This window comes from Schistocerca piceifrons, chromosome 2, assembly GCF_021461385.2.
Source record: "Schistocerca piceifrons isolate TAMUIC-IGC-003096 chromosome 2, iqSchPice1.1, whole genome shotgun sequence".
NCBI lineage: Eukaryota > Metazoa > Arthropoda > Insecta > Orthoptera > Acrididae > Schistocerca > Schistocerca piceifrons.
The window spans coordinates 40,573,255-40,595,777 of NC_060139.1; the positions used below are offsets into that span (position 1 = coordinate 40,573,255).

At 48.2% G+C, this 22,523-nt stretch overlaps 20 non-coding genes across 20 annotated transcripts; 17 read left to right on the plus strand and 3 right to left on the minus strand.

The window, feature by feature from the left end:
- Positions 1 to 142: 142 nt before the first annotated feature.
- On the plus strand, positions 143 to 215 carry Trnav-aac. The gene has a single exon. It is a non-coding gene; the product is annotated as a tRNA-Val (tRNA).
- Positions 216 to 775: 560 nt separating this feature from the next.
- Positions 776 to 848, plus strand: Trnav-aac. The gene has a single exon. It is a non-coding gene; the product is annotated as a tRNA-Val (tRNA).
- A 727-nt stretch (positions 849 to 1,575) lies between these two features.
- On the minus strand, positions 1,576 to 1,647 carry Trnap-agg. The gene has a single exon. It is a non-coding gene; the product is annotated as a tRNA-Pro (tRNA).
- A 610-nt stretch (positions 1,648 to 2,257) lies between these two features.
- Positions 2,258 to 2,330, plus strand: Trnav-aac. Its single transcript has one exon. It is a non-coding gene; the product is annotated as a tRNA-Val (tRNA).
- A 1,169-nt stretch (positions 2,331 to 3,499) lies between these two features.
- On the plus strand, positions 3,500 to 3,572 carry Trnav-cac. The gene has a single exon. It is a non-coding gene; the product is annotated as a tRNA-Val (tRNA).
- Positions 3,573 to 3,730: 158 nt separating this feature from the next.
- On the plus strand, positions 3,731 to 3,803 carry Trnav-aac. The gene has a single exon. It is a non-coding gene; the product is annotated as a tRNA-Val (tRNA).
- A 560-nt stretch (positions 3,804 to 4,363) lies between these two features.
- Positions 4,364 to 4,436, plus strand: Trnav-aac. Its single transcript has one exon. It is a non-coding gene; the product is annotated as a tRNA-Val (tRNA).
- A 727-nt stretch (positions 4,437 to 5,163) lies between these two features.
- Trnap-agg lies at positions 5,164 to 5,235 on the minus strand. Its single transcript has one exon. It is a non-coding gene; the product is annotated as a tRNA-Pro (tRNA).
- A 610-nt stretch (positions 5,236 to 5,845) lies between these two features.
- Positions 5,846 to 5,918, plus strand: Trnav-aac. Its single transcript has one exon. It is a non-coding gene; the product is annotated as a tRNA-Val (tRNA).
- A 2,873-nt stretch (positions 5,919 to 8,791) lies between these two features.
- On the plus strand, positions 8,792 to 8,864 carry Trnav-aac. Its single transcript has one exon. It is a non-coding gene; the product is annotated as a tRNA-Val (tRNA).
- Positions 8,865 to 11,754: 2,890 nt separating this feature from the next.
- Trnav-aac lies at positions 11,755 to 11,827 on the plus strand. Its single transcript has one exon. It is a non-coding gene; the product is annotated as a tRNA-Val (tRNA).
- Positions 11,828 to 12,552: 725 nt separating this feature from the next.
- Positions 12,553 to 12,626, minus strand: Trnap-agg. The gene has a single exon. It is a non-coding gene; the product is annotated as a tRNA-Pro (tRNA).
- Positions 12,627 to 13,235: 609 nt separating this feature from the next.
- On the plus strand, positions 13,236 to 13,308 carry Trnav-aac. Its single transcript has one exon. It is a non-coding gene; the product is annotated as a tRNA-Val (tRNA).
- Positions 13,309 to 14,482: 1,174 nt separating this feature from the next.
- Positions 14,483 to 14,555, plus strand: Trnav-cac. The gene has a single exon. It is a non-coding gene; the product is annotated as a tRNA-Val (tRNA).
- Positions 14,556 to 14,713: 158 nt separating this feature from the next.
- On the plus strand, positions 14,714 to 14,786 carry Trnav-aac. The gene has a single exon. It is a non-coding gene; the product is annotated as a tRNA-Val (tRNA).
- Positions 14,787 to 15,346: 560 nt separating this feature from the next.
- Positions 15,347 to 15,419, plus strand: Trnav-aac. Its single transcript has one exon. It is a non-coding gene; the product is annotated as a tRNA-Val (tRNA).
- A 1,400-nt stretch (positions 15,420 to 16,819) lies between these two features.
- On the plus strand, positions 16,820 to 16,892 carry Trnav-aac. The gene has a single exon. It is a non-coding gene; the product is annotated as a tRNA-Val (tRNA).
- A 1,393-nt stretch (positions 16,893 to 18,285) lies between these two features.
- Trnav-aac lies at positions 18,286 to 18,358 on the plus strand. The gene has a single exon. It is a non-coding gene; the product is annotated as a tRNA-Val (tRNA).
- Positions 18,359 to 19,752: 1,394 nt separating this feature from the next.
- Positions 19,753 to 19,825, plus strand: Trnav-aac. Its single transcript has one exon. It is a non-coding gene; the product is annotated as a tRNA-Val (tRNA).
- A 1,402-nt stretch (positions 19,826 to 21,227) lies between these two features.
- On the plus strand, positions 21,228 to 21,300 carry Trnav-aac. Its single transcript has one exon. It is a non-coding gene; the product is annotated as a tRNA-Val (tRNA).
- The last annotated feature ends 1,223 nt before the right edge of the window (positions 21,301 to 22,523 follow it).

Sequence of the window (22,523 nt, forward strand, 5' to 3'; positions counted from 1 at the left end):
GTCGTATTGTCCTCCAATGAGCCACTTCGTGTGTGGATCTGCCGCACGTCCCTTCGTTTTGCAAGTACCACATTTATTGAATTTTTTAGTTACGATGGCAACATCACTACAAGTTGTCTGTGCAGTACGGTGCACACAAGCAGTTTCCGTGCTGTAGCGGTTATCACGTCTGTCTAACACGCAGAAGGTGCCCGGTTCGATCCCGGGCGGAAACACTTTTTCATCACTTTAAGCAAGACTTACTAACATGCATCTGCTCCTGGGCTATCGGTACCTTCATGTAGAGCTGCCGCTGGGATCGCACTGCCTGCTGCTGAGAAAGTGATTGCTTTTGCTGATATGACTTGCAATAACGACTGCGCGAAACGCCGCTATCTCGTTAGGGGTGCTACGGCAGACACCCTCTCGAGCACCCCGAAGACTTCTTGAGCCCTCGGCTGTGATGGGTTCCAGGCTGACAAAAGAACTGCCGTGTGTGCATTCGCCGACGAGAGAAAGGCTGAGGCAAGTTTGAGTGAACAAGGATGGACTCGTAGGGTCCGTCGTTTCCGTAGTGTGGCGTTTGTCACGCCTGCTTCACACGCAGATGGTCCCCAGTTCGATCCCGGGCGGGAACAGTATTTTCCTGCCTATGTCGTATTGTCCTCCAATGAGCCACTTCGTGTGTGGATCTGCCGCACGTCCCTTCGTTTTGCAAGTACCACATTTATTGAATTTTTTAGTTACGATGGCAACATCACTACAAGTTGTCTGTGAAGGACGGTGCACACAAGCAGTTTCCGTGGTGTAGCGGTTATCACGTCTGCCTAACACGCAGAAGGTCCCCGGTTCGATCCCGGGCGGAAACACTTTTTCATCACTTTAAGCAAGACTTACTAACATGCATCTGCTACCACCTGTACCCGAAACCTTCGTAATCGCCTTCACGCGTCGGACCAGAGTGTCAATTGCTCACGTCGAATAAGAAATTCGTTTGATATTGACGGCGAGCTTTTTGCGCTGACTCAGCCACTGACGTGCGATCAGTTTGCACAAAACGCGTTGGCTCGTCCGGGATTTGAACCCGGGACCTCCTGCACCCTAAGCAGGAATTATACCCATTTTTTTTTTTTTTTTTTTGAACCTGTCTCCACTGTTAGGACACTAAGCAGTGTGGTTAGCTGCATTCAACCCCCGTGGCAATGTCTTGCAGTCCTCCAGCTTTGTTGACCACAGTTAGGTGCCTCGATAAGAGGTGGACAGGTGTCGCATCGCTCTCGCCGTCACTTGTTACCACGAATCGTACTTAACGTAGTTTTCTGCAAGCGTCAGCGTAGCGTCAGTCGAGCTAAGTCGGGCCAAGTCGCATAAGAGGAGCAACAAAATGCGCATTTCCGGTACCGGGAATCGAACCCCGGCCTCCTGGGTGAGAGCAAGGTACCCCAGCCACTTTTTTTTTTTTTTATTTTTTTTTTTTTAACGCGTCGGACCAGAGTGTCAATTGCTCACATCGAATAAGAAGTTCATTTGATATTGACGGCGAGCTTTTTGCGCTGACTCAGCCACTGATGTGCGATCAGTTTGCACAAAACGCTAGGGCTCGTCCGGGATTTGAACCCGGGACCTCCTGCACCCTAAGCAGGCATCATACCCCTAGACCAACGAGCCCTGTGACACGGTGATTGCCAATTATTCCAGTCCCTCGATGTCGTCCAGGGTGCCCTGGAAGTCTCGTGTACGCTGGCGGGATGTGGGCGGCCTTCCTGGGCTATCGGTACCTTCATGTAGAGCTGCCGCTGGGCTCGCACTGCTTGCTGCTGAGAAAGTGATTGCTTTGCTGATATGACTCGCAATAACGACTGCGCGAAACGCCGCTATCTCGTTAGGGGTGCTACGGCAGACACCCTCTCGAGCACCCCGAAGACTTCTTGAGCCCTCGGCTGTGATGGGTTCCAGGCTGACAAAAGAACTGTCGTGTGTGCATTCGCCGACGAGAGAATGGCTGAGGCAAGTTTGAGTGAACAAGGATGGACTCGTAGGGTCCGTCGTTTCCGTAGTGTGGCGTTTATCACGTCTGCTTCACACGCAGAAGGTCCCCAGTTCGATCCCGGGTGGGAACAGTATTTTCCTGCCTATGTCGTATTGTCCTCCAATGAGCCACTTCGTGTGTGGATCTGCCGCACGTCCCTTCGTTTTGCAAGTACCACATTTATTGAATTTTTTAGTTACGATGGCAACATCACTACAAGTTGTCTGTGAAGGACGGTGCACACAAGCAGTTTCCGTGGTGTAGCGGTTATCACGTCTGCCTAACACGCAGAAGGTCCCCGGTTCGATCCCGGGCGGAAACACTTTTTCATCACTTTAAGCAAGACTTACTAACATGCATCTGCTACCACCTGTACCCGAAAGCTTCGTAATCGCCTTCACGCATCGGACCAGAGTGTCAATTGCTCACGTCGAATAAGAAATTCGTTTGATATTGACGGCGAGCTTTTTGCGCTGACTCAGCCACTGACGTGCGATCAGTTTGCACAAAACGCGTTGGCTCGTCCGGGATTTGAACCCGGGACCTCCTGCACCCTAAGCAGGAATTATACCCATTTTTTTTTTTTTTTTGAACCTGTCTCCACTGATAGGACACTAAGCAGTGTGGTTAGCTGCATTCAACCCCCGTGGCAATGTCTTGCAGTCCTCCAGCTTTGTTGACCACAGTTAGGTGCCTCGATAAGAGGTGGACAGGTGTCGCATCGCTCTCGCCGTCACTTGTTACCACGAATCGTACTTAACGTAGTTTTCTGCAAGCGTCAGCGTAGCGTCAGTCGAGCTAAGTCGGGCCAAGTCGCATAAGAGGAGCAACAAAATGCGCATTTCCGGTACCGGGAATCGAACCCGCGCCTCCTGGGTGAGAGCCAGGTACCCTAGCCACTTTTTTTTTTTATTTTTTTTTTTAACGCGTCGGACCAGAGTGTCAATTGCTCACATCGAATAAGAAGTTCATTTGATATTGACGGCGAGCTTTTTGCGCTGACTCAGCCACTGACGTGCGATCAGTTTGCACAAAACGCTAGGGCTCGTCCGGGATTTGAACCCGGGACCTCCTGCACCCTAAGCAGGAATCATACGCCTAGACCAACGAGCGCTGTGACACGGTGATTGCCAATTATTCCAGTCCCTCGATGTCGTCCAGGGTGCCCTGGAAGTCTCGTGTACCCTGGCGGGATGGGGCGGCCTTCCTGGGCTGTCGGTACCTTCATGTAGAGCTGCCGCTGGGCTCGCACTGCTTGCTGCTGAGAAAGTGATTGCTTTGCTGATATGACTCGCAATAACGACTGCGCGAAACGCCGCTATCTCGTTAGGGGTGCTACGGCAGACACCCTCTCGAGCACCCCGAAGACTTCTTGAGCCCTCGGCTGTGATGGGTTCCAGGCTGACAAAAGTTCTGTCGTGTGTGCATTCGCCGACGATAGAAAGGCTGAGGCAAGTTTGAGTGAAAAAGGATGGACTCGTCGTGTCCGTCGTTTCCGTAGTGTAGCGGTTATCACGTCTGCTTCACACGCAGAAGGTCCCCGGTTCGATCCCGGGCGGGAACAGTATTTTCCTGCCTATGTCGTATTGTCCTCCAATGAGCCACTTCGTGTGTGGATCTGCCGCACGTCCCTTCGTTTTGCAAGTACCACATTTATTGAATTTTTTAGTTACGATGGCAACATCACTACAAGTTGTCTGTGCAGTACGGTGCACACAAGCAGTTTCCGTGCTGTAGCGGTTATCACGTCTGTCTAACACGCAGAAGGTGCCCGGTTCGATCCCGGGCGGAAACACTTTTTCATCACTTTAAGCAAGACTTACTAACATGCATCTGCTCCTGGGCTATCGGTACCTTCATGTAGAGCTGCCGCTGGGATCGCACTGCCTGCTGCTGAGAAAGTGATTGCTTTTGCTGATATGACTTGCAATAACGACTGCGCGAAACGCCGCTATCTCGTTAGGGGTGCTACGGCAGACACCCTCTCGAGCACCCCGAAGACTTCTTGAGCCCTCGGCTGTGATGGGTTCCAGGCTGACAAAAGAACTGCCGTGTGTGCATTCGCCGACGAGAGAAAGGCTGAGGCAAGTTTGAGTGAACAAGGATGGACTCGTAGGGTCCGTCGTTTCCGTAGTGTGGCGTTTGTCACGCCTGCTTCACACGCAGATGGTCCCCAGTTCGATCCCGGGCGGGAACAGTATTTTCCTGCCTATGTCGTATTGTCCTCCAATGAGCCACTTCGTGTGTGGATCTGCCGCACGTCCCTTCGTTTTGCAAGTACCACATTTATTGAATTTTTTAGTTACGATGGCAACATCACTACAAGTTGTCTGTGAAGGACGGTGCACACAAGCAGTTTCCGTGGTGTAGCGGTTATCACGTCTGCCTAACACGCAGAAGGTCCCCGGTTCGATCCCGGGCGGAAACACTTTTTCATCACTTTAAGCAAGACTTACTAACATGCATCTGCTACCACCTGTACCCGAAACCTTCGTAATCGCCTTCACGCGTCGGACCAGAGTGTCAATTGCTCACGTCGAATAAGAAATTCGTTTGATATTGACGGCGAGCTTTTTGCGCTGACTCAGCCACTGACGTGCGATCAGTTTGCACAAAACGCGTTGGCTCGTCCGGGATTTGAACCCGGGACCTCCTGCACCCTAAGCAGGAATTATACCCATTTTTTTTTTTTTTTTTTTGAACCTGTCTCCACTGTTAGGACACTAAGCAGTGTGGTTAGCTGCATTCAACCCCCGTGGCAATGTCTTGCAGTCCTCCAGCTTTGTTGACCACAGTTAGGTGCCTCGATAAGAGGTGGACAGGTGTCGCATCGCTCTCGCCGTCACTTGTTACCACGAATCGTACTTAACGTAGTTTTCTGCAAGCGTCAGCGTAGCGTCAGTCGAGCTAAGTCGGGCCAAGTCGCATAAGAGGAGCAACAAAATGCGCATTTCCGGTACCGGGAATCGAACCCCGGCCTCCTGGGTGAGAGCAAGGTACCCCAGCCACTTTTTTTTTTTTTTATTTTTTTTTTTTTAACGCGTCGGACCAGAGTGTCAATTGCTCACATCGAATAAGAAGTTCATTTGATATTGACGGCGAGCTTTTTGCGCTGACTCAGCCACTGATGTGCGATCAGTTTGCACAAAACGCTAGGGCTCGTCCGGGATTTGAACCCGGGACCTCCTGCACCCTAAGCAGGCATCATACCCCTAGACCAACGAGCCCTGTGACACGGTGATTGCCAATTATTCCAGTCCCTCGATGTCGTCCAGGGTGCCCTGGAAGTCTCGTGTACGCTGGCGGGATGTGGGCGGCCTTCCTGGGCTATCGGTACCTTCATGTAGAGCTGCCGCTGGGCTCGCACTGCTTGCTGCTGAGAAAGTGATTGCTTTGCTGATATGACTCGCAATAACGACTGCGCGAAACGCCGCTATCTCGTTAGGGGTGCTACGGCAGACACCCTCTCGAGCACCCCGAAGACTTCTTGAGCCCTCGGCTGTGATGGGTTCCAGGCTGACAAAAGAACTGTCGTGTGTGCATTCGCCGACGAGAGAATGGCTGAGGCAAGTTTGAGTGAACAAGGATGGACTCGTAGGGTCCGTCGTTTCCGTAGTGTGGCGTTTATCACGTCTGCTTCACACGCAGAAGGTCCCCAATTCGATCCCGGGCGGGAACAGTATTTTCCTGCCTATGTCGTATTGTCCTCCAATGAGCTACTTCGATTGTGGATCTGCCGCACGTCCCTTCGTTTTGCAAGTACCACATTTATTGAATTTTTTAGTTACGATGGCAACATCACTACAAGTTGTCTGTGAAGGACGGTGCACACAAGCAGTTTCCGTGGTGTAGCGGTTATCGCGTCTGCCTAACACGCAGATGGTCCCCGGTTCGATCCCGGGCGGAAACACTTTTTCATCACTTTAAGCAAGACTTACTAACATGCATCTGCTACCACCTGTACCCGAAACCTTCGTAATCGCCTTCACGCGTCGGACCAGAGTGTCAATTGCTCACGTCGAATAAGAAATTCGTTTGATATTGACTGGGAGCTTTTTGCGCTGACTCAGCCACTGACGTGCGATCAGTTTGCACAAAACGCGAGGGCTCGTCCGGGATTTGAACCCGGGACCTCCTGCACCCTAAGCAGGAATCATACCCCTTTTTTTTTTTTTTTTTTTTTTTTTTTTTTTTTTTTTTTTTTTTTTTTTAGTTTGTTCAAATGATTTATTTCTGACACAGTTTCACTGTCTTGCAGACATTGATTAAAATTGTAAATATAAAAAGAAGTTTACAAAATAACTGATACAATGTAAAATAAAAAATAATGTCATTTAATATTTACATCACTAAAAAAGCAACAATCATAAACTGCTATAAATGGAACATACCATCATGAACTGGTATTAAAGCCACAATGGCTGTGCATTTTATTAATAAAATAAATAGCAGTTCACAATTTTCAAGGAACATTGCACACTACACACTGCTTGCCTGAAGTAGTGATTTAGAAAATTATACATAAAATAATCACTCAGTCCCCTCACTCACATAGAAAATTCTTACAACAAATAGGAAGCTGACTTTGTAAGGTGCAATATTGTGCTTCTAATGTATTACCCTGTAATTTATGGGTTTTAGTATTCTGTGCTATCATGATTTACTACACACTGCAATTTTAATAACCGAGAATTGTATCACATTGCTGGAAAGAATCTTTTTTCTGTGCCTGTAAGGCCTATGATTAGTGACCAGCTGCAAGTCAAAAATTAAGTACAAAACTTTTTTTTCTGTGAGCATTTCAATGAAAGTCACATATTTCCATTGACACTCAATCACAGCAATAATAAAGTAATCAAATTTTTTAAGTACAAACTGAAAAATTCAGAAGCTAAGATTATGTATGCTAAACAACACTACAGACAAACATGAAACACAAAATAAAATGTCACATTACTTTAAAATGTTGTTCTGTTTGTGATACAGAACTTCCTTTTGACAGTACATTACGAACTAAAATAAATATCGCTGCACTTTGCCAGCTAGACACGTTTCATTTCTTATAAACCATGTGCTTAGAATCAGAAAGATATTTCTTATATTGGTAAGACAATTTTCAGGGCCCCATGCATTCCGAAATTGCAAAAATATTTACAGGATTAATAATTAATTTTGATATCTCTAGAATTGAAATTTGTATCAGAAATCAGTATGAACAGAAATATGTAAACTATGGGTTGCTGAATACATGCATAATGTTCATATGATGCTGCTCTTAATACTTCCAATAATGGTGTGAAAACTGATAACACAAAATATTTAATATTAAACTGTTGCGAATATGGCTCATTTTATCAACATAATGGAAATCTTGGAACATTCATGAATTATATCAAATTCCAAGTACATCACAGCTATAAAAAAAAATGCACTGTGCACCTTTTGAGCTTCTGTCAAAATAATACCACACATTACACGTGCAGGTACCCTTTCACAAATTTTTTATTTTACTATACCACATTTAACTTCACACTGCCAAACCACATTTGTAAATACTGAAGTGACGATTCTTTTCGTGATCCAATCTCTCTCCTTGTGGCACTTTACGACCAACAGTGGATGGTTTACGTACCTGAAGCCTGTCATTTGCCGTAAATTCAATGTTTTTACATTTAACCCTTTGACGAACAGATTCTCTCCAGTATGGACACAAACCAACATTAGGTCTGCATGTCTTACATTTATTTTGACCATACTTGCATCTGATTACTCCAAATTTCCTGTTACCTAAACATAATGGACAGTCAAGTGTATGGACCAAGGTTCTTCTGTTTTTCTCATTCTCTTCTTGAGATGATGGTGCAGAATACCAGTTGGGGTACCAACCACCCATAGTAATGGATGTTGACACCCAACCACCCATCAAAATTGATGTTGATAACCACGCCCCCATTTGCTCAGATCAGGTATGGAGATCCTTTGTTGCTGTTACAAGAATTTTATTGTTGTGGCTCAGTAAGACACCCCACCTTTCTGAGCCGCTTTAAAATGCGGTGTACTGCGGTTACATAATTTTCCAAAACATTCGCTACCATTCTGCAATAGAAGTGTCAACGTACAAAGACAACAAAAATTTTACGACGACCATATATTACCCCTAGACCAACGAGCCCTGTGACACGGCGATTACCAATTATTCCAGTCCCTCGATGTCGTCCAGGGTGCCCTGGAAGTCTCGTGTACGCTGGCGGGATGGGGGCGGCCCTCCTGGGCTATCGGTACCTTCATGTAGAGCTGCCGCTGGGCTCGCACTGAGTGCTGCTGAGAAAGTGATTGCTTTTGCTGATATGACTTGCAATAACGACTGCGCGAAACGCCGCTATCTCGTTAGGGGTGCTACGGCAGACACCCTCTCGAGCACCCCGAAGACTTCTTGAGCCCTCGGCTGTGATGGGTTCCAGGCTGACAAAGGAACTGTCGTGTGTGCATTCGCCGACGAGAGAAAGGCTGAGGCAAGTTTGAGTGAACAAGGATGGACTCGTAGGGTCCGTCGTTTCCGTAGTGTGGCGTTTATCACGTCTGCTTCACACGCAGAAGGTCCCCAATTCGATCCCGGGCGGGAACAGTATTTTCCTGCCTATGTCGTATTGTCCTCCAATGAGCTACTTCGATTGTGGATCTGCCGCACGTCCCTTCGTTTTGCAAGTACCACATTTATTGAATTTTTTAGTTACGATGGCAACATCACTACAAGTTGTCTGTGAAGGACGGTGCACACAAGCAGTTTCCGTGGTGTAGCGGTTATCGCGTCTGCCTAACACGCAGATGGTCCCCGGTTCGATCCCGGGCGGAAACACTTTTTCATCACTTTAAGCAAGACTTACTAACATGCATCTGCTACCACCTGTACCCGAAACCTTCGTAATCGCCTTCACGCGTCGGACCAGAGTGTCAATTGCTCACGTCGAATAAGAAATTCGTTTGATATTGACTGGGAGCTTTTTGCGCTGACTCAGCCACTGACGTGCGATCAGTTTGCACAAAACGCGAGGGCTCGTCCGGGATTTGAACCCGGGACCTCCTGCACCCTAAGCAGGAATCATACCCCTTTTTTTTTTTTTTTTTTTTTTTTTTTTTTTTTTTTTTTTTTTTTTTTTTTTTTTTTTTTTTTTTTAGTTTGTTCAAATGATTTATTTCTGACACAGTTTCACTGTCTTGCAGACATTGATTAAAATTGTAAATATAAAAAGAAGTTTACAAAATAACTGATACAATGTAAAATAAAAAATAATGTCATTTAATATTTACATCACTAAAAAAGCAACAATCATAAACTGCTATAAATGGAACATACCATCATGAACTGGTATTAAAGCCACAATGGCTGTGCATTTTATTAATAAAATAAATAGCAGTTCACAATTTTCAAGGAACATTGCACACTACACACTGCTTGCCTGAAGTAGTGATTTAGAAAATTATACATAAAATAATCACTCAGTCCCCTCACTCACATAGAAAATTCTTACAACAAATAGGAAGCTGACTTTGTAAGGTGCAATATTGTGCTTCTAATGTATTACCCTGTAATTTATGGGTTTTAGTATTCTGTGCTATCATGATTTACTACACACTGCAATTTTAATAACCGAGAATTGTATCACATTGCTGGAAAGAATCTTTTTTCTGTGCCTGTAAGGCCTATGATTAGTGACCAGCTGCAAGTCAAAAATTAAGTACAAAACTTTTTTTTCTGTGAGCATTTCAATGAAAGTCACATATTTCCATTGACACTCAATCACAGCAATAATAAAGTAATCAAATTTTTTAAGTACAAACTGAAAAATTCAGAAGCTAAGATTATGTATGCTAAACAACACTACAGACAAACATGAAACACAAAATAAAATGTCACATTACTTTAAAATGTTGTTCTGTTTGTGATACAGAACTTCCTTTTGACAGTACATTACGAACTAAAATAAATATCGCTGCACTTTGCCAGCTAGACACGTTTCATTTCTTATAAACCATGTGCTTAGAATCAGAAAGATATTTCTTATATTGGTAAGACAATTTTCAGGGCCCCATGCATTCCGAAATTGCAAAAATATTTACAGGATTAATAATTAATTTTGATATCTCTAGAATTGAAATTTGTATCAGAAATCAGTATGAACAGAAATATGTAAACTATGGGTTGCTGAATACATGCATAATGTTCATATGATGCTGCTCTTAATACTTCCAATAATGGTGTGAAAACTGATAACACAAAATATTTAATATTAAACTGTTGCGAATATGGCTCATTTTATCAACATAATGGAAATCTTGGAACATTCATGAATTATATCAAATTCCAAGTACATCACAGCTATAAAAAAAAATGCACTGTGCACCTTTTGAGCTTCTGTCAAAATAATACCACACATTACACGTGCAGGTACCCTTTCACAAATTTTTTATTTTACTATACCACATTTAACTTCACACTGCCAAACCACATTTGTAAATACTGAAGTGACGATTCTTTTCGTGATCCAATCTCTCTCCTTGTGGCACTTTACGACCAACAGTGGATGGTTTACGTACCTGAAGCCTGTCATTTGCCGTAAATTCAATGTTTTTACATTTAACCCTTTGACGAACAGATTCTCTCCAGTATGGACACAAACCAACATTAGGTCTGCATGTCTTACATTTATTTTGACCATACTTGCATCTGATTACTCCAAATTTCCTGTTACCTAAACATAATGGACAGTCAAGTGTATGGACCAAGGTTCTTCTGTTTTTCTCATTCTCTTCTTGAGATGATGGTGCAGAATACCAGTTGGGGTACCAACCACCCATAGTAATGGATGTTGACACCCAACCACCCATCAAAATTGATGTTGATAACCACGCCCCCATTTGCTCAGATCAGGTATGGAGATCCTTTGTTGCTGTTACAAGAATTTTATTGTTGTGGCTCAGTAAGACACCCCACCTTTCTGAGCCGCTTTAAAATGCGGTGTACTGCGGTTACATAATTTTCCAAAACATTCGCTACCATTCTGCAATAGAAGTGTCAACGTACAAAGACAACAAAAATTTTACGACGACCATATATTACCCCTAGACCAACGAGCCCTGTGACACGGCGATTACCAATTATTCCAGTCCCTCGATGTCGTCCAGGGTGCCCTGGAAGTCTCGTGTACGCTGGCGGGATGGGGGCGGCCCTCCTGGGCTATCGGTACCTTCATGTAGAGCTGCCGCTGGGCTCGCACTGAGTGCTGCTGAGAAAGTGATTGCTTTTGCTGATATGACTTGCAATAACGACTGCGCGAAACGCCGCTATCTCGTTAGGGGTGCTACGGCAGACACCCTCTCGAGCACCCCGAAGACTTCTTGAGCCCTCGGCTGTGATGGGTTCCAGGCTGACAAAGGAACTGTCGTGTGTGCATTCGCCGACGAGAGAAAGGCTGAGGCAAGTTTGAGTGAACAAGGATGGACTCGTAGGGTCCGTCGTTTCCGTAGTGTGGCGTTTATCACGTCTGCTTCACACGCAGAAGGTCCCCAATTCGATCCCGGGCGGGAACAGTATTTTCCTGCCTATGTCGTATTGTCCTCCAATGAGCTACTTCGATTGTGGATCTGCCGCACGTCCCTTCGTTTTGCAAGTACCACATTTATTGAATTTTTTAGTTACGATGGCAACATCACTACAAGTTGTCTGTGAAGGACGGTGCACACAAGCAGTTTCCGTGGTGTAGCGGTTATCGCGTCTGCCTAACACGCAGATGGTCCCCGGTTCGATCCCGGGCGGAAACACTTTTTCATCACTTTAAGCAAGACTTACTAACATGCATCTGCTACCACCTGTACCCGAAACCTTCGTAATCGCCTTCACGCGTCGGACCAGAGTGTCAATTGCTCACGTCGAATAAGAAATTCGTTTGATATTGACGGCGAGCTTTTTGCGCTGACTCAGCCACTGACGTGCGATCAGTTTGCACAAAACGCGAGGGCTCGTCCGGGATTTGAACCCGGGACCTCCTGCACCCTAAGCAGGAATTATACCCATTTTTTTTTTTTTTTTTTTTTTTTGAACCTGTCTCCGCTGTTAGGACACTAAGCAGTGTGGTTAGCTGCATTCAGCCCCCGTGGCAATGTCTTGCAGTCCTCCAGCTTTGTTGACCACAGTTAGGTCCCTCGATAAGAGGTGGGCAGGTGTCGCATCGCTCTCGCCGTCACTTGTTACCACGAATCGTACTTAACGTAGTTTTCTGCAAGCGTCAGCGTAGCGTCAGTCGAGCTAAGTCGGGCCAAGTCGCATAAGAGGAGCAACAAAATGCGCATTTCCGGTACCGGGAATCGAACCCGCGCCTCCTGGGTGAGAGCCAGGTACCCTAGCCACTTTTTTTTTTTTATTTTTTTTTTAACGCGTCGGACCAGAGTGTCAATTGCTCACATCGAATAAGAAGTTCATTTGATATTGACGGCGAGCTTTTTGCGCTGACTCAGCCACTGACGTGCGTTCAGTTTGCACAAAACGCTAGGGCTCGTCCGGGATTTGAACCCGGGACCTCCTGCACCCTAAGCAGGAATCATACCCCTAGACCAACGAGCGCTGTGACACGGTGATTGCCAATTATTCCAATCCCTCGATGTCGTCCAGGGTGCCCTGGAAGTCTCGTGTACGCTGGCGGGATGGGGGCGGCCTTCCTGGGCTGTCGGTACCTTCATGTAGAGCTGCCGCTGGGCTCGCACTGCTTGCTGCTGAGAAAGTGATTGCTTTGCTGATATGACTCGCAATAACGACTGCGCGAAACGCCGCTATCTCGTTAGGGGTGCTACGGCAGACACCCTCTCGAGCACCCCGAAGACTTCTTGAGCCCTCGGCTGTGATGGGTTCCAGGCTGACAAAAGAACTGCCGTGTGTGCATTCGCCGACGAGAGAATGGCTGAGGCAAGTTTGAATGAACAAGGATGGATTGTAGGGTCCGTCGTTTCCGTAGTGTGGCGTTTATCACGTCTGCTTCACACGCAGAAGGTCCCCAGTTCGATCCCGGGTGGGAACAGTATTTTCCTGCCTATGTCGTATTGTCCTCCAATGAGCCACTTCGTGTGTGGATCTGCCGCACGTCCCTTCGTTTTGCAAGTACCACATTTATTGAATTTTTTAGTTACGATGGCAACATCACTACAAGTTGTCTGTGAAGGACGGTGCACACAAGCAGTTTCCGTGGTGTAGCGGTTATCACGTCTGCCTAACACGCAGAAGGTCCCCGGTTCGATCCCGGGCGGAAACACTTTTTCATCACTTTAAGCAAGACTTACTAACATGCATCTGCTACCACCTGTACCCGAAACCTTCGTAATCGCCTTCACGCGTCGGACCAGAGTGTCAATTGCTCACGTCGAATAAGAAATTCGTTTGATATTGACGGCGAGCTTTTTGCGCTGACTCAGCCACTGACGTGCGATCAGTTTGCACAAAACGCGTTGGCTCGTCCGGGATTTGAACCCGGGACCTCCTGCACCCTAAGCAGGAATTATACCCATTTTTTTTTTTTTTTTTTTTTGAACCTGTCTCCACTGTTAGGACACTAAGCAGTGTGGTTAGCTGCATTCAACCCCCGTGGCAATGTCTTGCAGTCCTCCAGCTTTGTTGACCACAGTTAGGTGCCTCGATAAGAGGTGGACAGGTGTCGCATCGCTCTCGCCGTCACTTGTTACCACGAATCGTACTTAACGTAGTTTTCTGCAAGCGTCAGCGTAGCGTCAGTCGAGCTAAGTCGGGCCAAGTCGCATAAGAGGAGCAACAAAATGCGCATTTCCGGTACCGGGAATCGAACCCGCGCCTCCTGGGTGAGAGCCAGGTACCCTAGCCACTTTTTTTTTTTATTTTTTTTTTTAACGCGTCGGACCAGAGTGTCAATTGCTCACATCGAATAAGAAGTTCATTTGATATTGACGGCGAGCTTTTTGCGCTGACTCAGCCACTGACGTGCGATCAGTTTGCACAAAACGCTAGGGCTCGTCCGGGATTTGAACCCGGGACCTCCTGCACCCTAAGCAGGAATCATACGCCTAGACCAACGAGCGCTGTGACACGGTGATTGCCAATTATTCCAGTCCCTCGATGTCGTCCAGGGTGCCCTGGAAGTCTCGTGTACCCTGGCGGGATGGGGCGGCCTTCCTGGGCTGTCGGTACCTTCATGTAGAGCTGCCGCTGGGCTCGCACTGCTTGCTGCTGAGAAAGTGATTGCTTTGCTGATATGACTCGCAATAACGACTGCGCGAAACGCCGCTATCTCGTTAGGGGTGCTACGGCAGACACCCTCTCGAGCACCCCGAAGACTTCTTGAGCCCTCGGCTGTGATGGGTTCCAGGCTGACAAAAGTTCTGTCGTGTGTGCATTCGCCGACGATAGAAAGGCTGAGGCAAGTTTGAGTGAAAAAGGATGGACTCGTCGTGTCCGTCGTTTCCGTAGTGTAGCGGTTATCACGTCTGCTTCACACGCAGAAGGTCCCCGGTTCGATCCCGGGCGGGAACAGTATTTTCCTGCCTATGTCGTATTGTCCTCCAATGAGCCACTTCGTGTGTGGATCTGCCGCACGTCCCTTCGTTTTGCAAGTACCACATTTATTGAATTTTTTAGTTACGATGGCAACATCACTACAAGTTGTCTGTGCAGTACGGTGCACACAAGCAGTTTCCGTGCTGTAGCGGTTATCACGTCTGTCTAACACGCAGAAGGTGCCCGGTTCGATCCCGGGCGGAAACACTTTTTCATCACTTTAAGCAAGACTTACTAACATGCATCTGCTCCTGGGCTATCGGTACCTTCATGTAGAGCTGCCGCTGGGATCGCACTGCCTGCTGCTGAGAAAGTGATTGCTTTTGCTGATATGACTTGCAATAACGACTGCGCGAAACGCCGCTATCTCGTTAGGGGTGCTACGGCAGACACCCTCTCGAGCACCCCGAAGACTTCTTGAGCCCTCGGCTGTGATGGGTTCCAGGCTGACAAAAGAACTGCCGTGTGTGCATTCGCCGACGAGAGAAAGGCTGAGGCAAGTTTGAGTGAACAAGGATGGACTCGTAGGGTCCGTCGTTTCCGTAGTGTGGCGTTTGTCACGCCTGCTTCACACGCAGATGGTCCCCAGTTCGATCCCGGGCGGGAACAGTATTTTCCTGCCTATGTCGTATTGTCCTCCAATGAGCCACTTCGTGTGTGGATCTGCCGCACGTCCCTTCGTTTTGCAAGTACCACATTTATTGAATTTTTTAGTTACGATGGCAACATCACTACAAGTTGTCTGTGAAGGACGGTGCACACAAGCAGTTTCCGTGGTGTAGCGGTTATCACGTCTGCCTAACACGCAGAAGGTCTCCGGTTCGATCCCGGGCGGAAACACTTTTTCATCACTTTAAGCAAGACTTACTAACATGCATCTGCTACCACCTGTACCCGAAACCTTCGTAATCGCCTTCACGCGTCGGACCAGAGTGTCAATTGCTCACGTCGAATAAGAAATTCGTTTGATATTGACGGCGAGCTTTTTGCGCTGACTCAGCCACTGACGTGCGATCAGTTTGCACAAAACGCGTTGGCTCGTCCGGGATTTGAACCCGGGACCTCCTGCACCCTAAGCAGGAATTATACCCATTTTTTTTTTTTTTTTTTTTTTTTTGAACCTGTCTCCACTGTTAGGACACTAAGCAGTGTGGTTAGCTGCATTCAACCCCAGTGGCAATGTCTTGCAGTCCTCCAGCTTTGTTGACCACAGTTAGGTGCCTCGATAAGAGGTGGACAGGTGTCGCATCGCTCTCGCCGTCACTTGTTACTACGAATCGTACTTAACGTAGGTTTCTGCAAGCGTCAGTCGAGCTAAGTCGGGCCAAGTCGCATAAGAGGAGCAACAAAATGCGCATTTCCGGTACCGGGAATCGAACCCGCGCCTCCTGGGTGAGAGCCAGGTACCCTAGCCACTTTTTTTTTTTTTTTTTTTTTTTTAACGCGTCGGACCAGAGTGTCAATTGCTCACATCGAATAAGAAGTTCATTTGATATTGACGGCGAGCTTTTTGCGCTGACTCAGCCACTGACGTGCGATCAGTTTGCACAAAACGCTAGGGCTCGTCCGGGATTTGAACCCGGGACCTCCTTTACCCTAAGCAGGAATCATACTCCTAGACCAACGAGCGCTGTGACACGGTGATTGCCAATTATTCCAGTCCCTCGATGTCGTCCAGGGTGCCCTGGAAGTCTCGTGTACGCTGGCGGGATGGGGGCGGCCTTCCTGGGCTATCGGTACCTTCATGTAGAGCTGCCGCTGGGCTCGCACTGCTTGCTGCTGAGAAAGTGATTGCTTTTGCTGATATGACTTGCAATAACGACTGCGCGAAACGCCGCTATCTCGTTAGGGGTGCTACGGCAGACACCCTCTCGAGCACCCCGAAGACTTCTTGAGCCCTCGGCTGTGATGGGTTCCAGGCTGACAAAAGAACTGCCGTGTGTGCATTCGCCGACGAGAGAATGGCTGAGGCAAGTTTGAATGAACAAGGATGGATTGTAGGGTCCGTCGTTTCCGTAGTGTGGCGTTTATCACGTCTGCTTCACACGCAGAAGGTCCCCAGTTCGATCCCGGGTGGGAACAGTATTTTCCTGCCTATGTCGTATTGTCCTCCAATGAGCCACTTCGTGTGTGGATCTGCCGCACGTCCCTTCGTTTTGCAAGTACCACATTTATTGAATTTTTTAGTTACGATGGCAACATCACTACAAGTTGTCTGTGAAGGACGGTGCACACAAGCAGTTTCCGTGGTGTAGCGGTTATCACGTCTGCCTAACACGCAGAAGGTCCCCGGTTCGATCCCGGGCGGAAACACTTTTTCATCACTTTAAGCAAGACTTACTAACATGCATCTGCTACCACCTGTACCCGAAACCTTCGTAATCGCCTTCACGCATCGGACCAGAGTGTCAATTGCTCACGTCGAATAAGAAATTCGTTTGATATTGACGGCGAGCTTTTGCCGCTGACTCAGCCACTGACGTGCGATCAGTTTGCACAAAACGCGAGGGCTCGTCCGGGATTTGAACCCGGGACCTCCTGCACCCTAAGCAGGAATTATACCCATTTTTTTTTTTTTTTTTTTGAACCTGTCTCCACTGTTAGGACACTAAGCAGTGTGGTTAGCTGCATTCAACCCCCGTGGCAATGTCTTGCAGTCCTCCAGCTTTGTTGACCACAGTTAGGTGCCTCGATAAGAGGTGGACAGGTGTCGCATCGCTCTCGCCGTCACTTGTTACTACGAATCGTACTTAACGTAGCTTTCTGCAAGCGTCAGTCGAGCTAAGTCGGGCCAAGTCGCATAAGAGGAGCAACAAAATGCGCATTTCCGGTACCGGGAATCGAACCCGCGCCTCCTGGGTGAGAGCCAGGTACCCTAGCCACTTTTTTTTTTTTTTTTTTTTTTTAACGCGTCGGACCAGAGTGTCAATTGCTCACATCGAATAAGAAGTTCATTTGATATTGACGGCGAGCTTTTTGCGCTGACTCAGCCACTGACGTGCGATCAGTTTGCACAAAACGCTAGGGCTCGTCCGGGATTTGAACCCGGGACCTCCTTTACCCTAAGCAGGAATCATACTCCTAGACCAACGAGCGCTGTGACACGGTGATTGCCAATTATTCCAGTCCCTCGATGTCGTCCAGGGTGCCCTGGAAGTCTCGTGTACGCTGGCGGGATGGGGGCGGCCTTCCTGGGCTATCGGTACCTTCATGTAGAGCTGCCGCTGGGCTCGCACTGCTTGCTGCTGAGAAAGTGATTGCTTTTGCTGATATGACTTGCAATAACGACTGCGCGAAACGCCGCTATCTCGTTAGGGGTGCTACGGCAGACACCCTCTCGAGCACCCCGAAGACTTCTTGAGCCCTCGGCTGTGATGGGTTCCAGGCTGACAAAAGAACTGCCGTGTGTGCATTCGCCGACGAGAGAATGGCTGAGGCAAGTTTGAATGAACAAGGATGGATTGTAGGGTCCGTCGTTTCCGTAGTGTGGCGTTTATCACGTCTGCTTCACACGCAGAAGGTCCCCAGTTCGATCCCGGGCGGGAACAGTATTTTCCTGCCTATGTCGTATTGTCCTCCAATGAGCCACTTCGTGTGTGGATCTGCCGCACGTCCCTTCGTTTTGCAAGTACCACATTTATTGAATTTTTTAGTTACGATGGCAACATCACTACAAGTTGTCTGTGAAGGACGGTGCACACAAGCAGTTTCCGTGGTGTAGCGGTTATCACGTCTGCCTAACACGCAGAAGGTCTCCGGTTCGATCCCGGGCGGAAACACTTTTTCATCACTTTAAGCAAGACTTACTAACATGCATCTGCTACCACCTGTACCCGAAACCTTCGTAATCGCCTTCACGCGTCGGACCAGAGTGTCAATTGCTCACGTCGAATAAGAAATTCGTTTGATATTGACGGCGAGCTTTTTGCGCTGACTCAGCCACTGACGTGCGATCAGTTTGCACAAAACGCGTTGGCTCGTCCGGGATTTGAACCCGGGACCTCCTGCACCCTAAGCAGGAATTATACTTATTTTTTTTTTTTTTTTTTTTGAACCTGTCTCCACTGTTAGGACACTAAGCAGTGTGGTTAGCTGCATTCAACCCCCGTGGCAATGTCTTGCAGTCCTCCAGCTTTGTTGACCACAGTTAGGTGCCTCGATAAGAGGTGGACAGGTGTCGCATCGCTCTCGCCGTCACTTGTTACTACGAATCGTACTTAACGTAGCTTTCTGCAAGCGTCAGTCGAGCTAAGTCGGGCCAAGTCGCATAAGAGGAGCAACAAAATGCGCATTTCCGGTACCGGGAATCGAACCCGCGCCTCCTGGGTGAGAGCCAGGTACCCTAGCCACTTTTTTTTTTTTTTTTTTTTTTTAACGCGTCGGACCAGAGTGTCAATTGCTCACATCGAATAAGAAGTTCATTTGATATTGACGGCGAGCTTTTTGCGCTGACTCAGCCACTGACGTGCGATCAGTTTGCACAAAACGCTAGGGCTCGTCCGGGATTTGAACCCGGGACCTCCTTTACCCTAAGCAGGAATCATACTCCTAGACCAACGAGCGCTGTGACACGGTGATTGCCAATTATTCCAGTCCCTCGATGTCGTCCAGGGTGCCCTGGAAGTCTCGTGTACGCTGGCGGGATGGGGGCGGCCTTCCTGGGCTATCGGTACCTTCATGTAGAGCTGCCGCTGGGCTCGCACTGCTTGCTGCTGAGAAAGTGATTGCTTTTGCTGATATGACTTGCAATAACGACTGCGCGAAACGCCGCTATCTCGTTAGGGGTGCTACGGCAGACACCCTCTCGAGCACCCCGAAGACTTCTTGAGCCCTCGGCTGTGATGGGTTCCAGGCTGACAAAAGAACTGCCGTGTGTGCATTCGCCGACGAGAGAATGGCTGAGGCAAGTTTGAATGAACAAGGATGGATTGTAGGGTCCGTCGTTTCCGTAGTGTGGCGTTTATCACGTCTGCTTCACACGCAGAAGGTCCCCAGTTCGATCCCGGGTGGGAACAGTATTTTCCTGCCTATGTCGTATTGTCCTCCAATGAGCCACTTCGTGTGTGGATCTGCCGCACGTCCCTTCGTTTTGCAAGTACCACATTTATTGAATTTTTTAGTTACGATGGCAACATCACTACAAGTTGTCTGTGAAGGACGGTGCACACAAGCAGTTTCCGTGGTGTAGCGGTTATCACGTCTGCCTAACACGCAGAAGGTCCCCGGTTCGATCCCGGGCGGAAACACTTTTTCATCACTTTAAGCAAGACTTACTAACATGCATCTGCTACCACCTGTACCCGAAACCTTCGTAATCGCCTTCACGCATCGGACCAGAGTGTCAATTGCTCACGTCGAATAAGAAATTCGTTTCATATTGACGGCGAGCTTTTGCCGCTGACTCAGCCACTGACGTGCGATCAGTTTGCACAAAACGCGAGGGCTCGTCCGGGATTTGAACCCGGGACCTCCTGCACCCTAAGCAGGAATTATACCCATTTTTTTTTTTTTTTTTTTTTTTTTTTTGAACCTGTCTCCACTGTTAGGACACTAAGCAGTGTGGTTAGCTGCATTCAACCCCCGTGGCAATGTCTTGCAGTCCTCCAGCTTTGTTGACCACAGTTAGGTGCCTCGATAAGAGGTGGACAGGTGTCGCATCGCTCTCGCCGTCACTTGTTACTACGAATCGTACTTAACGTAGCTTTCTGCAAGCGTCAGTCGAGCTAAGTCGGGCCAAGTCGCATAAGAGGAGCAACAAAATGCGCATTTCCGGTACCGGGAATCGAACCCGCGCCTCCTGGGTGAGAGCCAGGTACCCTAGCCACTTTTTTTTTTTTTTTTTTTTTTTAACGCGTCGGACCAGAGTGTCAATTGCTCACATCGAATAAGAAGTTCATTTGATATTGACGGCGAGCTTTTTGCGCTGACTCAGCCACTGACGTGCGATCAGTTTGCACAAAACGCTAGGGCTCGTCCGGGATTTGAACCCGGGACCTCCTTTACCCTAAGCAGGAATCATACTCCTAGACCAACGAGCGCTGTGACACGGTGATTGCCAATTATTCCAGTCCCTCGATGTCGTCCAGGGTGCCCTGGAAGTCTCGTGTACGCTGGCGGGATGGGGGCGGCCTTCCTGGGCTATCGGTACCTTCATGTAGAGCTGCCGCTGGGCTCGCACTGCTTGCTGCTGAGAAAGTGATTGCTTTTGCTGATATGACTTGCAATAACGACTGCGCGAAACGCCGCTATCTCGTTAGGGGTGCTACGGCAGACACCCTCTCGAGCACCCCGAAGACTTCTTGAGCCCTCGGCTGTGATGGGTTCCAGGCTGACAAAAGAACTGCCGTGTGTGCATTCGCCGACGAGAGAATGGCTGAGGCAAGTTTGAATGAACAAGGATGGATTGTAGGGTCCGTCGTTTCCGTAGTGTGGCGTTTATCACGTCTGCTTCACACGCAGAAGGTCCCCAGTTCGATCCCGGGTGGGAACAGTATTTTCCTGCCTATGTCGTATTGTCCTCCAATGAGCCACTTCGTGTGTGGATCTGCCGCACGTCCCTTCGTTTTGCAAGTACCACATTAATTGAATTTTTTAGTTACGATGGCAACATCACTACAAGTTGTCTGTGAAGGACGGTGCACACAAGCAGTTTCCGTGGTGTAGCGGTTATCACGTCTGCCTAACACGCAGAAGGTCCCCGGTTCGATCCCGGGCGGAAACACTTTTTCATCACTTTAAGCAAGACTTACTAACATGCATCTGCTACCACCTGTACCCGAAACCTTCGTAATCGCCTTCACGCATCGGACCAGAGTGTCAATTGCTCACGTCGAATAAGAAATTCGTTTGATATTGACGGCGAGCTTTTGCCGCTGACTCAGCCACTGACGTGCGATCAGTTTGCACAAAACGCGAGGGCTCGTCCGGGATTTGAACCCGGGACCTCCTGCACCCTAAGCAGGAATTATACCCATTTTTTTTTTTTTTTTTTTTTTTGAACCTGTCTCCACTGTTAGGACACTAAGCAGTGTGGTTAGCTGCATTCAACCCCCGTGGCAATGTCTTGCAGTCCTCCAGCTTTGTTGACCACAGTTAGGTGCCTCGATAAGAGGTGGACAGGTGTCGCATCGCTCTCGCCGTCACTTGTTACTACGAATCGTACTTAACGTAGCTTTCTGCAAGCGTCAGTCGAGCTAAGTCGGGCCAAGTCGCATAAGAGGAGCAACAAAATGCGCATTTCCGGTACCGGGAATCGAACCCGCGCCTCCTGGGTGAGAGCCAGGTACCCTAGCCACTTTTTTTTTTTTTTTTTTTTTTTAACGCGTCGGACCAGAGTGTCAATTGCTCACATCGAATAAGAAGTTCATTTGATATTGACGGCGAGCTTTTTGCGCTGACTCAGCCACTGACGTGCGATCAGTTTGCACAAAACGCTAGGGCTCGTCCGGGATTTGAACCCGGGACCTCCTTTACCCTAAGCAGGAATCATACTCCTAGACCAACGAGCGCTGTGACACGGTGATTGCCAATTATTCCAGTCCCTCGATGTCGTCCAGGGTGCCCTGGAAGTCTCGTGTACGCTGGCGGGATGGGGGCGGCCTTCCTGGGCTATCGGTACCTTCATGTAGAGCTGCCGCTGGGCTCGCACTGCTTGCTGCTGAGAAAGTGATTGCTTTTGCTGATATGACTTGCAATAACGACTGCGCGAAACGCCGCTATCTCGTTAGGGGTGCTACGGCAGACACCCTCTCGAGCACCCCGAAGACTTCTTGAGCCCTCGGCTGTGATGGGTTCCAGGCTGACAAAAGAACTGCCGTGTGTGCATTCGCCGACGAGAGAATGGCTGAGGCAAGTTTGAATGAACAAGGATGGATTGTAGGGTCCGTCGTTTCCGTAGTGTGGCGTTTATCACGTCTGCTTCACACGCAGAAGGTCCCCAGTTCG